The following is a 16,902-nucleotide window of genomic DNA, read 5'->3' on the forward strand; positions in this document are numbered from 1 at the left end:
TTCAGTTGTCCTTTCTAGCATCTTCAATAATGACCTGTAAAAGTGATGGAAAAGCATGCTTACATATAATGTAATTAATTGGGAGATACTAACTCATTGCTAACACCAACCAGAATGGAGAACGCAAAAGACTTCAGCGAGGTTTAAGAAGGGAAGAAATGTATTCAGATGCAAACTGAAGTATTACCAGCCAACACACCATTGAGAAAAATCTTTCAGAACATAGCTAGTAAATGCCAAGAATATCACATTTTCAATGGATCATAAATCAGATATGACAGCAGTTTACAAAGCAACAGCATCTCCAGAGCAGCCACTGAGATCCTATACAACAAATGAGTAGGTTTTATTGTGTTACAAGGAGGTGAGTGACATTTTCTGAAGGGATATAATGACACTGCTTTTCCAGAGATTGCTTGTGAGATTAGAGATCTCACAGAAAATTCACCTTTGGAGAGAATTCAGAGCGAAACAATAAAAAAGATCAGAGGACCAGAAGGAGTGATGTACAAGGAATTGTTAAAGAACCGAATATGTGTACTTGGCTAAATGATAATGGGGAGGAGATTTGATTAACATCTTCCAACAAAGATATGGAGTGCCTTCAATTCAAATATCTGAAGAGTGCTACCAAACAGACGGAGGAATTATATGGGTGAGTTTGAGGAACACAGATAACTAGGAGATCAAAATAACTAAAAGAAGCCATGAAACCAAGTATCAGAAAATGCTTCCCTACCCTGGGGGCTATTTCAGAAAAATCATAGATTAGGCATAGTGGAAGCAGAATGACAGAAAGCTTTGAGTAGTCCAACACAAGGTTGGTCGGATTACTTAAACAACAGACCATACGGAATAATCCTGTATGTGATCACGGGACGAGACAGCCCAACAGGTTTTGACCTGAGTTTCTATGTTCACACGGTACTAAAATAGCTCACAGGTATACACACACATATATTTGAAAACTTTCACTGCCTACATGTGAGGAGATTTGGAAAAGAGGATTGCAGATATTGTGACTCTCCTCACCTTCTAAAGCTCCTCTCCAGGTTCTTTTAACAGAGAAAAGGGAGTTAGTGTCCCCTTTGCTGACATGACTGGAGGAAGGAAAGTAATGCCCTGGGCCCCTCATGATGATCTGCTGCTGTCCAAAGATGACAAAGCATTCTAGTGGATGGATCATCAAAGGACAGAATAACCATATGGTAATAAACTGGAGAGAATTGAGCATTTGGGATAATGACAGGAAAGAATAGGACTGAGGTCTGCTGAGAAGAAGCATTTTTTAGAAAGACAAGGTCATGGGAATCAGAGGGTCACAAGCAAAGGCAAGGCTTGCAGGAAGATCATGGAGTGAGCATCATAAATTTAAATCACTCTGCCTTGGAACTTAATGTTCATTGTTCATTAGAGTGGAACATGATGAGATTCCCTCTGTAACTCTACATGAGCCTGTATCACTATGGAGGTCACAAGACTCGGGAACAACTTCAAAAAAAGCGTATTTTGCAGCAGAACTCTCTGCAGAAAGAGACTAATTTTGAAGTGTTGTTAGATGCTCTTGAGAAGAGATGCACATGAAGGGCAATATTGTATCTCGCCCTCTGCACCAGTGCAGGCTACAGAAGAGTGTAGAATCCCTTCTTTTTCTCTCATGCACAGATCTTACAGGGCAACAAAAGGACAAGCTTCTTGGGAACTCATATCCTGTTCTGGAGAACAGTTGGACAAGAATGGGGATGTGTTAACACTTGGCCAATGACCTGGTCAGTACAGAAGAGAGATACTGCTGCGATATAATGGTACATAGCAGTAACAGATTAGTAACTGCCTGGAGCAGGGCAAGAATCATGGGAGAAAGAGTATCTCTCAGGCCCTTCCTAGGTCTGGTGCTAGGAGAGACTGTTTACATTTCTAGGATTACCTTCATCTATTTCCTATGTCTCATTATTAGAACTGATAACTATATCAATAAGGGACAGAAAAAAATTATCACGGAGGAATTTATGCAGTGAAGTGATGCTTACACAGAAGCATGAACACTTCATCCCAGTTTATAACTTAGGAAAAATGAGATGGAAAATGGAACAGAAAGATATCAGCATCATGGAAACTGGCTAGATAAAAAAAGCAACCTTACAATCCTCCCATCTGTCACATAGCCACACGAAAAATATGATGCTTTTTACCTTTTTTATATTTTATGAAAATATCCTTCTTATATCCTAATGCTTGTTGTCTTTCAAGAATGGAGTCTCTAATCCAGTAAGAATACTAGGACTTCTCTGCAGTAAGAGAGAGTTGTAATAGGGCAAGAAGGTATATAATTAGTCTTCTATTTAAATATTCAGCACAGCACTAACTACTACACCTCCAAGTCTTGCTGCTTTGTTATTATCTAAAAGTTTTAGCTTTGTGCAACAAAAGACTCCAAACAGACTATAATAACTGACTTCAGGCTTTTAAAAAACACACAGGAGACAGGAAGACAGAATGTATGACTATTTTCTGATATATGCAAAAAACAATTACAATATGAAGGAACATTGTTTTTTAAACAATGGAAATGGCATGTGGAAAAGCAATTTGAATGGGACAGGAAGACAGATATGGAAAAGTTATCCTTTACCTCCTATCTACTCTGAGACTAAAGAAATAACTACTCTGACCCACTGATATCTTACTGTGTCAGATTTCAGAACAGAGATAATACACGGAGGGAAAATACATCTCCTTGTAGTCTGGTGATGAGATGGTACTTAATGCATCTCAAGTTAAATCATCACTTCAGATTGAATGTGCACCCAAACCAAAAGCATTGCTAAATTCTGTATTCTATTTTACTTGGGATCCAGACTTTGACTGCAATGACTGTGAATTTCATTTGTACACAGAACACACAAAAAAGATGTTATATTGAGTCCCAGCAGCAAAGCTTCTAGACAACAATCAACAAGAAAAGAGAGGCCAAACACTGGTCTGATGCTAGTCATGGCTAGAAATTCACTAACAAATGATTATGAGAGAAGCTCAACCTCAACTTTTCTACGAACATTCAAAAGGGCTAATAAAGTCTGAAGTAAAGTCTGTCTCTCCTGTGACAGCCAAGCTAATATCTCACATCTGCTCCTTGTGCCTATAGAGCACTCAGCCTCATGGAGCCCAGCCCTGCCTAGATTCTCTGCCTGCTAGAATAATACAACTTGCAACAATCGTCATTTAGAAAAAGAGTACATGATTTCTCAGACGAGTGTGAATAATCATGAAATTCAGAGAAGACATTTATCTCATTTTCCCCCATCACGATTGGATGATCTCTTTTACAAAGAAAAAGACTTATTTCTGAAACTGATTTTCTGAAGTGGAATCCATTGCCTAAGCTAGTGAAATTCACCCAGGAGACTATATCATTACCTTGAGCAGCTGTGAGTAAAACAGAGAAACTGATTTTCAGCCAGGGTGGATGATGCTGTGGTGCAGCAAAGGCTGAGAATTTTAATTACTGTTTTTTAAAACAGGACTGGATAAGGGAAGAAATATTTATTAAAGATAACACCTATTCTTATTAACTGTATGGTCTCAAAATTAGATTGTGGTTCACCTTTACATGTAGAGATAGTTGTGAAAGCTCTGCATAGAAGTTCCCTATATAAGTCCATGCTTGGCCAGATTGAATACTAGGTATTAATATTTTCTCTAATGAGGTTGCTTGTAAACATTTTCTTTGTTGGACAAGGTCTACTAAGAAAGAAAATTCCTCCATCAAAAAAAAGAAGATGTAAGTGTTTCCTGACCTCTTCTGGTCAACTGTTCAAAGTTAGCTACACCAAAGGCTTTCTGCCTTCAGGAATTCACTCAACACACACCAAAGTTTCCTACAAGTTACTGAAACTTATTTGTGAGCTTAAGATAACCTGCTGAGTGGGCTGGATGTAAGTGTGGATGTAAGTGTGTGTAAGTGTAAGGGCTAAAATGTTTCTTCTCAAAAGCTTGCCTGAGGATGGCTGGATCATAACCTTAGACTCCAAGAACGTTGTCAACAGGCAAAATTTTGGAGTGACAATTCTGCTGAGCATTCCACACAAAATGCTAGTAAAAACTGGTGGGTAACAATTCAGTACTTTCACTGTTTTTTTAATTTCTTTTTCTTCTTCATAAGATTCCTACTACCTTGAGTTGAAATTGTAGCTATGAGGTGCTATAAATATAACCATTTATGCTTAGATTAGACACGCATAAGTTCAAGAACCTACTGTGCATTTTTAATCTGAAGGCCTAATTGTGTGCTTGAAGATAAATTTTGTTTAAAATTAGTTGGACATAATGCATACAGTTGGCCGTAACACACCATGCATCTATAATGCTGAAAGAGATTTTTCTCTCCTCCTTTTTTAAAAATTGTGTAAAGACTGTGAACTTTCCCCTGGTCTGAAACAGTCCAGATCCAAAAAACCAGGAGTGATTCCATGAATTACAGCTATTTATTCTTCCTGACCCAAGGACTTATACTGCTGTTCACTTCACTAGGAATCTGCAGACTAATATAAACAGTGGCCTACTCATTTCTTCCCAAACACAGTTTAGTGTTTTAGCCTAGGATGAAACACTGCAGTTTTGTCACAGAGCAACAATAAAACATGAGGACCTACACTAAAGCAACTCTGCACAGAAACAATCATGTTGCCCTTGGGAAAAAGAGGCAGTATTTGCAAACACTAGGATTGATGCAATAACTTATTCATTGGAGAAGTGACAGGGTAGGAGCAAGAAAAGCAGGAACTCTCTTTTTTCCTACAAGATGCTGCTGAGAACAAACTCTGTGTGTAGTCTACACTCCCAATTAAAAGAGGGACAGGGTGAGATCCCTGAGGCCAAGTAGCAAGGACTGGACTGTGTCCAAACTGCTAACCCCTAGATCTCGCTGGCTGTGTCCACACTACATAGCATTTAGCCCACGATCTCTGCTGGGTTACTGTAGCCCTAGGACACAATTTTTTTTTTCTTCCCCCCAGTTCACAGTGTCTGAAATAAAGTAAAGCCCAGCAGTAGTTTAGTTACAGCAAAAGACTAAGGTTACAGGTCACATGCCACAGCCTGTGACATGAGGGTATGTATAGATATGTGAAGTCACAAAGCCTTTGGGCTAGCCTTGGAAGATTAGATAGGGCCAAGAACAAGTCTGGTCCTGGCTTGTGACTGCCTTTTGGGCGTCACCCTCGGAGCAAACTGTCCCCAGACTGCTCCTGTGCTTTGTCTTGGAAAGAGCCGTTTGGGGCAGGCAGGAAATCAGCTAACACTTAAGCAGGCCCAGTGCATGAGAGAGACCCCTGGCCCTCTCTCATTTAGCAATACAGATGTACATCTGCAGTCAGAGGCATCTTTGTAAGTTTTCAAGGGGGACAGATAGCAAGACTGTTACCATTGAAAAAGTTACACTTGCAAATGAAAGGTTACCAAAACCCTTTTCAAGTAATTATTTGTTCTTGCTCTGCAGTCACTATTGGACTTCTACCTATGATCTTCCTTGTCATGTCTTCTCTCCCTTAAGCTCTCCGAACCCACCATTAACATCCTCCTCCATTACCTTTTCCCCGCAAGGGCCTTTCACTCTGTACCGGTTATGTTCTTTCTAGTTTCCTTCCTTGTCTTTTTCCAGAAGAGGCTTTTTATTAACCTTTTGGGATCTTAGGGCTGACCCACTTTATGGCTCATTGACCAGTTCTCATTCCTTGAGTTCTTTCTCAGAGAAGCTCACGTCTGTTTTCCTTTAATTGCAGATCTTTTATGATTCTCTCAAACTTCCTGCATGAAAAACACTTGAATGTTTTCCAGCAGCACAGATCTTTCAAAGCACAGTTCTGCCAGCATGGGTTATTCTTATTTACAAGTAAGGCCACCAAACTTAAGGAAATGACTTAAGAAAGAAAAAGTATTATCCAAAATAAGATCATCTAAATCTAGTCCTTAATTATTTTTTTTTCCTTGAAATACAGTAATTCTTACTTATGCATTTTTTGTATTTAATGCATTTGTCTCTTAAAACAATTATCTGATCCAGCAATCCCACCCAGCTTTAGAGCCATTAAATACAAATGAAATTGCCATTTAGAGACCCCTATTCACCATGTGTACACAGCTTATATAGTCTGAAAATATTTGGAGATGCAATTATTGAAAACAAACAATAGGGGAAAATGTGTATTACATTGGACCTAAGTTTTAACAAAATGATTGATTTTTGTGGATATACTGGTATTTACATTTTTATCATCTGAGGAGGGAATCTAACTTCTGAAGAATGAGCCACGGCATTTGAACAAACGAGGGCATTGTGTTCTTCCTGAGGGAAATCTACTGCCCTCTGCTTCTTCCATATTAGTAAATACAATTCAGTTATTTAAGTACTCAGCACAGGCCTTTGCCTCATCCAAAATGTAATTATTTTCTGCAGCTTATTCCCTGCAGCAGTGCTAAAGCATAAAGCAGATTTTCATACAGCAGTCACGGTATAATAATCTCGACAGCACTTTCCATTACTACTCTGTCAAATCTCAAAACCTTTCCCAGTGAGTTAAGAACCATTTATTATTATTCAACTTCACAAACAGAAAAAATAAGGCACCAAAGAAATGCAGCTTGTCCACCTGGCAAATCAGAAGACACATAGGAAACTCAGTGGAGATTTCCTGACAACAGAAGGAGCTTTCTGAAGTGGAGCAGATCATGTTTCTTCCTGAGACAAATGGCAGTTTCAACTAATAACTGTCCCTGTGGGTACCCAGAGTGTGAAGCTGTGTAGTTGTTCTTAATGCTCACAAGCCTCAGGAAAGCTCACCAACTTCAGAAATTCAGGGGGCTACCACATGGCAGAAACGAATGAAACAATCACAAGGAAAAATTAAGAGTCAGTTTTTTAAGGTGAATATGTAACAAATAATTCTATTGCTGGCCGCCAAATTCAGTCTTACTGAGGGGGCATATGACTGACAAATTACAATTCTCTGCTTACAAAGTAAGCAGAGAAAGATACAAAACTTTTGCAACAGTTTCCATTCTGTGTAGTGGAGGAATTAAAAGGTTGGTCTTAAATATCTGCAAGCTGTTTCTGATCTCCATAAATTGTGCCATCACTTTGAAAACAGGATGTATGCTTCAGAGTAAAGTAAAACAAACAGACTGATTTAACACAACAGCAGCAGCAAATCACCCCTGACTGTGCAGTATTTTTCAAATAACCCTCTATCCAAAGACAGCAAAGTACAAAGACAGGAGAAGTAGAGAGGAACAACTGCTTGAAATGATTCTTGCCTGAATAACACCTTGCCTTTAAAGTTTCCACAGCATCATGTTCATTTTACATGGCAAACTATGACCGAGACTAACTTAATTTTCTTGTTTGCCGATGCTCATTTCCACATCTTCATCAGCATGCCCTGCATGTTTCATGCATCTAAGTGTTATCCAGAACTTGGGAACATTTCTGCCTGAGCATTTGCAACCTTGGGCTTATATTTAGTATCATACATATTATATGTACAGAAGAACTTATAAGAACATTACCCTTATTATTTCACTGCCACTAACTCTGATAACTTTTTCTAGTTTCTACTATTTCTGAACATTCCCTACAGTGTACTACTACTACTTTTCTCAGGCTTTTCAGGCTGACTTAAACAGAAATGCCCCTAAATTGCTCAGCCTTGCCTAAGGACAAGACTTTTGTAATCTCCAGAGAGAGAGACACGCTTCACCGAACACACTTTATCCCTCTCGGTACCAGATACAAACATTTATTGCATGTGTTGCTTCAGCAGAGTAACAACTCAGTTACTGTCCCAGCATCTGAAGCAGCTGCTTTCAGCTGCTCCTGGCTGTGGCGGAGCCAGACCCAGAACTGAGAAAAGGAAGCCTGCTGGACTTCCACTGGCCTCAGTAACCTCACTCCATACTTTGAGGATGTCATTTTTCAATTGAGAAGGAATAAACCAGGGAGGGGAAAAACTGGATTTCAAAAAGCAGTCAGATGAGAGAAGGATGGTAGGAAAGAGAAAGAGAACCCGAGCCTTTTAAGTCAGAGGATACAAATAAAAGCCCCAACATTGCCAGCATCTGTGCAGGCGAATTGTCCCATTCACTTTAAGGGGACTGATCACACAGTAATGGCAACCAGAAGAGAACAACTTGGGCTATCCAATCCTGCAGGCAAAGAAGCAAGAGGTGGTCTGCTGCCTAACCATGCATACATTCCCAGCCCTACCAAATGAAACACAAGGTCTGCTGATCCTGCTGGTCTTGGCACCCTGCATTAAAAAAAATTGATCTCTTCTTTGACTGAAGATCTCTCTTATCTTCAGTAATGCTCAACTAAGATGAGTGAGTTCTCTAAATGAGTGCCTGCTGTGTTTGAATCAAGGAGAAACGCTGCCACTCAGTAATAGAGAAGGATCCTTAGAGAAAGGAAAGGAATAGGCACGCCTGACTCGCTAAGCACAAGAAAGGCACTGGTACTGGTCCAAAGATCAAAAACTGGGTGAAGTTGGTGCCTACCAAAAAGACAGAGCAGCACACAGGAGGCACTAAGAGGCTTAAACTGTATTTAGAAGTAATTTCTTGTTGAGATTGACTCCTGCTTCCTATGTCTAATAGTTTATTTCTGTCTTCAGACTCTATTCAGTGACTGTTAAAAGACTTCTTGGCATTGCAGGCTTTCTCTTTAGGATATCTGGCAAACTGCAGATATAATGAAGCAGAAGCTGAGGGCTCCAGCAAGTTTTCCCCTGTCAGAGGTCCCATACCTGTGAAGTCAACCAGCAAAGATCCAAGCATATGCTATTCAACATGCATGGGCTACGATCCGTGATACTTTTAATACTGCATACCTTGCAACCTCTAAAAGGTGACTTTTCAAAGTTGGCATCAGGATTGCTTGAAAACAGCCAAGAAGCTACAATATTACACAGTAAGCAAAAGCTCACCACAAAGGATGTACCTATGCAGCCAAAGCTTATACGAAAGGAGGTAAATCCCTGTTGTGCAGCTCCACAGAGCTATTTCAAAATAGAAACAGAGCTCAGACAAACTCAAACACCTAGTATGAGTCCAGTGACGGATGCGAACCTCTTGCCTGCCAATGTGTCAAGCCCTACACATTGAAAATTGAGACAAACAACTGACTCCTACCACACAGCTTTTTGCAGCACTCTGCTGCAGACTTTCTCAAAGCAAGCTGTTCCCTTCCTGCTCCCCACCTCCCCCCGCCACACTGTAGCTAACTCACCCTGTCTTTCAGACCGGAGATGGTGCTCACTGTCAACCATTACTAACCACTTCGTAGTTTTTCGAGGCTGTGGTGGTGGGAGTTTGCACTGGGAGGGGATCCGCAGGACCCCACGCTGGCACACGGTACTTCTCCCAGTACAACGTTACTCTCGTTTTTTTTTCCACCGTGCTCTGGTACGGAAAAGTAACAACAGCACCCTCCGCTGGCCCCTGCCATGAAGACACCTGCAGTAAAGGGGCTGATGGGAGCTGCTGCTGCTAGATCCCCTGTGTTAAATCTATAGAAATACACCTTTTTACTAAACATACTAATAGGTCATGGTCTCTGTAAGTGGCCTCCAGCTGCCTCCAGTCACTATACACATACACATCTTAAAAGCAGGGGCAGTGACTTTAAAGCTTCAGCACAGAAAGAGCACTTAATTTTAGTGTTAATAAGAAGATTAATAAATTATGTTACCATATATGAAAAGATATATTTCCCAAACAGACGAATCTTAATTAGCACTTTAGTTACAGTACCAACCTTATTTGGGAGCTTGTGATGAAAAGTTAAATTGGGTATTATCGTCATCTTTTTTCCTCCAATATTTCTGGCCATTGGATATGTGCAAAATTCAAACAAAAAAAGCACAATGTAAGCCACTGCATGTGAGGAAGACAGGGTGTCTGTGTGCATGAGAGTTCACAAAAAAGTGCCTTTCATTTGATCCAGAAGTAGCAAATAGTGACTCTCTGTGATTAAGCACATTCAGCACATTTTAATTTGGTTTTTTCTTTGAAGACCACCTGTAAATTATTGATCTAAAAATCTTTATTTTGTGTAGTTATAGAAGATATTTAGCCATATCAAGGTATCCAGTAATAAAAACACATGCAGATATGGAAAAAAACAGATCAGGAAACCTTCGTTTCTCTGTGTATTCTTGGAAGAGCTGTGTAATAGTAAATACCTACCCAGGCCTGTGTATGTTCCCAAGTTTGCAAAAAGATAGTAGAAAGGATGTGAAAAGAAATAAGTAGGTTCTTCTTTGACACATCTCACTCCACAGTCTGAGCATCTTTTAGAAATAAAAGCATTTGTCTTTCCCAGAGGATGCTTGCCAGAAGGGGACAAAGGTCCATACTGAAGATAATGGTCTACCTAAACCAATTCATGATCTGATTACATATTTATTTGGGGGGGGGATATTTTCTTTGTTTTTAGCATATGTGCATTCATGCAGGTTAATACAGTTTATTTTTATTTTAGTGGCTGCTCTTGAAGAGTAGCAATGATTCCAAGAACTGGCTGATATATATATTTGATTCTGATTACTCTTACCAATTACATAACCAAAAATACCTAGACTGAAACTGGGAAAGCTAATTTATAGCCATTACATTTGCTTACTGTAGCTACATGGAATTTGGATATTTATGTGGAATTTAAATGGACAGACTGCATCTGAAATATGCTTTCCAAGATCATGTGAGTGGATAGACACAGAATGCAATGACTAGATTAATTCTTACCACAAATTCCTGGACACCGTGACCATGTATAAGAATTCACATTGGATTAGATCTTCAGTCAGTGTATTATACAAACTCGAGTGAAATCACTACATACAGCGACTTCAACTAAGAAAGCAATCATAGTTTCCAAGACAGAAATATGGCCCTGAGCTGGGGGATAAAATCAACATTATCTGTCTCTGTCCAAAAAGACAAGTAGTGGCACTGTTAGTAAATTTACCTGTTCCAATTCTGGTGATGCTCAAACTTCTTTCTAACAATCTGGCAGCGTGTAGGTTCTTACAGAATTTAGAAATGCTCAGATTTTGTATTATCAAAGTGAATAAAAAAAAATTCCTCATAAAATTGCTTAAATGTAAAAAATTATGAAAAATGTGGTTGAAGCTAATAAAAGCAAAAAATATATACTGAAAGCTAACACACTCAGTCAGACTGTGGAACCCCCCTGAAAGGAAGGAATTTGTTACTGCTGAGTTTTCAGGATTTTTAACTGCTTTGCATACACAAGTATCTATTACAAAATGTGATAGAGATATTTGTATCTTCTCCTCATTAATCTCTGTATTTTGGAGTGAATTAAAAAAGGCTGAGAATTTTCCAGGGTCTCTGTCAGTCACTGTGTTTTCAATAGAAAGCACAGAAGTGCTTTACTTTTTAAGTAAAAGATTTTTTTTTTCCAAAATATACGTCATTTCTTCTAACATCACATTCACTTTTGATATACCACTGTTATTCACTTTTGATATATCACTATAAGGCTTTTATAAAGAGGATATACCATGCAAATAACTAGTTTTCACATTTTTTAAATAAAAATCTCTTTCTTTTTACGAAGTCCTGCAAACTGAACAAATGAAAATAATTTACATTTAGTGTGTCTCAATGAAAACATTTGGAAGACTAGTTTTTTTTTTGTGCAACTTATTTTTATAGAGCTCTATGGGGGAAACTGACACACACACCCCAATTGACTTCTGACTACCAGATCACACCGTCTTTTTTATTGCAAACCTTCTCTGACATGACTGTTTTTCTTCTCTTAATTAAAAATCATTGATAGACATAAAAACAATAAAATAGGTAGGCCATTAGAATAGATTTGATAAGATCCTAACTAAATTAAAACCAAAGCTGTCTGAAGATACAGATAGAGGCTTGCACATCCTACCTTTGAAGATACAGTCCTGGAAATTGTTTCTTCTTCATATCTTTATATATCTTTATACTCTTTTGTCATGTCTTTGAACACAGGACACACTTTTAGCAAGATGCAATAAATGGCCTAGTGCTGTAGGCCTCATAAGACTATCATTTTATATTTGTGGTTCTCTACAATTTGTATTCTCAAAAAACCCAATACTTAGCATGATGTATGTAATGGACACCTGATGTCATCGACCTGAGAAACAATTGGGACAAGCAGTCCCAACATATGACAATCCCAACAAGCATTGTCAATTAGTTAAAATCACTTTTGATTTTAGCTTTGCCATTGATGCCACTGACCGAGATCTCTTTAGTACATCTCTCACATTTAAACCAACAAATTAGGTTACACATATCTCAAAGCATTTCATACTGATTAATCAGACTCAAATTCAGATCAGTTTCTTTCATTAAGGTAGTTTGAAATTCTGTATATTTTTTCTATTCATTAATCAAGTGGCTGTATCACCTTTGTCTAGCTGATATTTAGACATTCATTACTTTTTAAAAAAATCTGGGCCAAGAAAACGTGAAAAACAAAACAAAAGACAGCAGTTTCTGATGAAACATTCTCTGCAATGGCATAGTTAAGACGAAGCAAATACAGCTGCACACAGGAACACACTGTTTAAAACATTTTAATAGCAAAAATGATTGAAGTCCTTTTACTGCAATGTTGTCTGTTCTGTAAGAGGACTGGAAATCTGCCATTGTATTATAATGGATTTTGCTCCAAAATAAACTACAGCCAGCACAGCTGGAGGTGATAGAAGTATGTCCAGGATAAATACCTACTCCCTGCCCTTCATCCCAGCTGTTAAATCACTCTATCCTTTTTCCTTTCACAGCACTGGACAGTTTCTACCCTCTCCTCTCTGCAAAGCTCCTCAGGTCTCCTCATCCTGTAGTTACAAAGACCTGATATGCCCTTATGCAAACCCTTACTTTACCAAACCCCAATTCGCATACATCTTACACCTTACAAACAACCGCATCACTTCCTTACAACTCTGGTTCCTCCTAGAACACTTGTTGCACTACTACTCTGCCCTCTGAATGAAGCAAGGATCCTGGGGGAAAAACAATCACTAAAGGTAACACCAAAAAGCACCTGCAAAGGGGTTCAAACAAAACTTGCACTGACAACCTTAATTCCACCATTTCCTAAATTTTAAATAGTTAATATCTTCTTACTTAATAATTACACATTATAATTTATTACCTAGTTATAATTATATTTCATAAAATATTAATGTATAATATTAATATAGCTACACAATGTTTCTATTTATTTTTAGAATTATGATTTATTATAAATGTATTATCAAATATGATTATTAAGGAATTATAATTGTAGCCAAAATGCTTATTTAATATAATAAACTTACATAGACACAGATTTATGAAATCAGAAAGACAAAGTTTTTGCTATCCACATGATGATATCATCAAACAACTTGCTTATGAGAATTTTACAAAAATCCCCCAAAGGTTAAGAGATCTGCATAGTACTTACTTTCTCCAAGCAGTTTCTCTTTAATGTAGTTCCTGTAATAACATCTGCAGCTCTGTTTCTTCAAAGTTTCCCCTTTCCTCTTTTTTCACTATTTTCTTTTTTCACACTTTTACCATTCTCTGCTCTGCTCCACCCACTAGGGCAATTTATTCAGCTGGGCCGTTTGAAGTCTAATGCATTTAATGTTCTGTCATGGTATAAACAAACATAAATAGTTGGCACGATCATTAAATTCATGAAATGATCATCTTTTATTTTACTGTGTTAGAAGCAAAAGCAGTTCCATTTACAAACATACAACATATTCTTGGCACTTTTCCCCCAATAAAACCAGTATTTTGTTAAGCCAGCTGCTATTAACTTCATTTTTCACATAAATGTGTTTTAATGATGTTAAGGAGAAGGAGATAAAGCTCAGTTGATTTCTGCCACTGAGCCACAGTTCATGAACAAATAAAATCCTGCAGAAGCAATCAGAACGGGACGATGCTGGTTACTGCTTTGCAAGAGGGGTCAATCCGGAAAAGCTGCTGGTCGGGACAGGAAACCGCCTGGATAAATGCAGCTGGCTGAAGGACATGAACCTATGTAACCACCCCTGCCTCTCTTCCAGCAGAATTTTATGCAGAAAACAGGCATCTTCACAGGCAGGCATTACAGAAAAGCAGATGCCCTCAGGACACAGAGAGCTGGAGGGGAAAGAAAGCAGCTGCGATCTCTGCGCAGTGTGTCCTGGCCAGGCGATCGGCAGTCGGGAGCCTGCTGCCTGCCTAGCCCCCTGGCTCCCGTGTAACTCTGAATGCTGTGTATACACGCGTGGCAGCCTTAACAAACCGTAAAACAAACGAGCCGCAGCACACGGGTGAGACCCCTGCGGGGTGGGAGGGACAGGGCACCGCAGCACACGCTGAGGTAACCGCGCGGCACCGACCCTCGCACCCCGGCGGTCCCGCCGGGCCTGGCAGACCGGCTGCTGCGCCGCCTCCCGCACCCAGCCCAGCTCCGCCTCTGCCCTGAAGTTTGTAAGTGGAAGTTGTTGCGCTCGCCCTGCGAGCCCTAAAACCAATAATAATTAAAAAAAAAAAAAAAACAACAACAAAACAACAATAACAAAAAAAAAACACAGAACCAAAGCCGGAATTTAAACCTATCAAAAAGCAGCTGGTAAAACTTTTCCCATTTCTCATTTTCTTCTCACAGGGCCGTGCCCAGCCTGCAGCACACGAAGCAGCTCGCTTGCAGGGCGGCAAGCCGACAGCCAAGCCCCGCTACCCCGGCGGGCCCACGCCGCCGCCACAGCCGGCCCGCCGCCACGCACCCGCCGCCGGCGGCCGGTTCCAGCCGGTCCGGGCCGGAGCTGCAGCCACGCCGCTGCGCCACTAGGGGGCGCGGTGGTGCCGAAGAGACGGCGCCGGGCGTGGGCAGCCGCGCTGCGGCCGGGCCGGCATGAGGGGAGCGGGCCGGGGTGGCGCTGAGCCTCTGCCCGCGCTGTTTGACGGGCAGGGCCGCGCAGAACCCGCCTCCCTCCAGCTCACCGCTCCCTCTCACCCCTCCTTGTCTTCCTCAGGGCCCAGGGCTGCCTTCGTGCCCCCAGCTCCCCTGTGGCCCTGCGCCTCGGGGCGAGAGGGGTGTCGGGTCGAGGCCACTCCTGGAGCAGGGCGGCTGGGGGAGGCTGTGATGAGCCCTACCTGTCCTTTGCAGTAGGTGGACAGGGACGGAGGGCTGGTCCCTCGAGGCGAGGGGTCCCAGACTGTCTTCACCTCCTTTCTGCTGACGGAGAGGCACCTCGGAGGGGGTAAGGACACAGCTCAGTCCAGGGGCTGTAGATGACACCCTTCTGCCCCGCCAGGTAAGGTGCCAGCTCTCTCCCGTTCCTCTGCTTGAACCTGGAGGAGCTACCAGAGTCCTTCACCCATATGTACAAGGCATATGGCAGCAGGAAAGTAACAGCACAAATACACACGTGCAAATACAGGATACACCATACAAATGATACACATGTAAAGGGCAAGGAAGGGTGCTGCTGCCTGAATCTTATGTGTTAAATGTTGAATGCAAATTTGCTGTTTACTATTTGGTTTTAGCCCAGGAGTTACATTTGTCTCTCAGGTCTTTCCAGATGCCTTAAGTACAGATTCACTAATGATCAAAGAAACTTCATCCTGTGGGAATTCATCCCTGAGCTGTAGGTTTGACACGTAGCTCAGGAATTCGCTGTTCCTCTGCACAGCTACATCTCCTCATAGTCTCAGATGCAATCCTTTGCTTCCAGCCACACTGGCTACCCCTTTCCATCCCATTTTTATAACCCGGAAAGGCCAGACTGGAGTTCTATAGGCCCCTCACCAACAAAAAATGTCTTCATCACTACTCCAAGGAAGGCCCTACAGCTGAAAAGTTTCTGCAGTGACCATTCAGAGGGCAGCCTTGCCAAATGCAGTTTAGGAAAGTGAGGAAACATCAAGCTGCTCAGACCATCTGTGAACCCACTTCCTAACATTGCACAGTCCTCTGAGCTAGTATGGATGTCAGCACCAGCTGGAGTAGATTTAGGATACTGGAGTTAAAAACCCTCTCCAGGCATTAACCTGAGAAGGATTCAGCAAAATTCAGGACTTTTTGCTTCCACAGCTGAATTCTCAGCTGCTTGAATGAGCAGATAATTAGGGCTGGAGCAGATGATTTCTAACATGTGAGGCTTTATTAGCTGTGAGCCAGATGCTTTGTATTGTCCAAGTATCAGAAGCGAAGGGAAGAAAATGAATTAACTCCCTTTACTGGATGTGGCTAAAATAATCCCTATTTAAATGGGCTTTTTTTTTTTTTTCTATAGAATCATTAAGGTTGGAAAAGACCTCCAAGATCATCGAGTTCAACCGTCAACCCAACACCACCATGCCCACGAAACCATGTCCCTAAGCACCTCATCTACACGTCTTTTAAATACTTCCAGGGATGGTGACTCAACCACTTTCCTGGGCAGCCTGTTCCAAGGCCTGACCACTCTTTCAGTAAAGAAATTTCTCCTAATGTCCAATCTAAACCTCCCTTGGCGCAACTTGAGGCCATTTCCTCTCATCCTATCGCTAGCTACTTGGCAAAAGAGACCAACCCCCACCTCGCTACAACCTCCTTCCGGGTAGTTGTAGAGCGCGATGAGGTCTCCCCTCAGCCTCCTCTTCTCCAGGCTAAACAACCCCAGTTCCCTCAGCCGCTCCTCATAAGACTTGTGCTCCAGGCCCTTCACCAGCTTCGTTGCCCTTCTCTGGACACGCTCCAGCACCTCCATGTCCTTCTTGTAGTGAGGGGCCCAAAACTGAACACAGGATTCGAGGTGCAGCCTCACCAGTGCCGAGTACAGGGGCACGATCACCTCCCTG

This window comes from Calonectris borealis, chromosome 3 (assembly GCF_964195595.1).
Source record: "Calonectris borealis chromosome 3, bCalBor7.hap1.2, whole genome shotgun sequence".
NCBI lineage: Eukaryota > Metazoa > Chordata > Aves > Procellariiformes > Procellariidae > Calonectris > Calonectris borealis.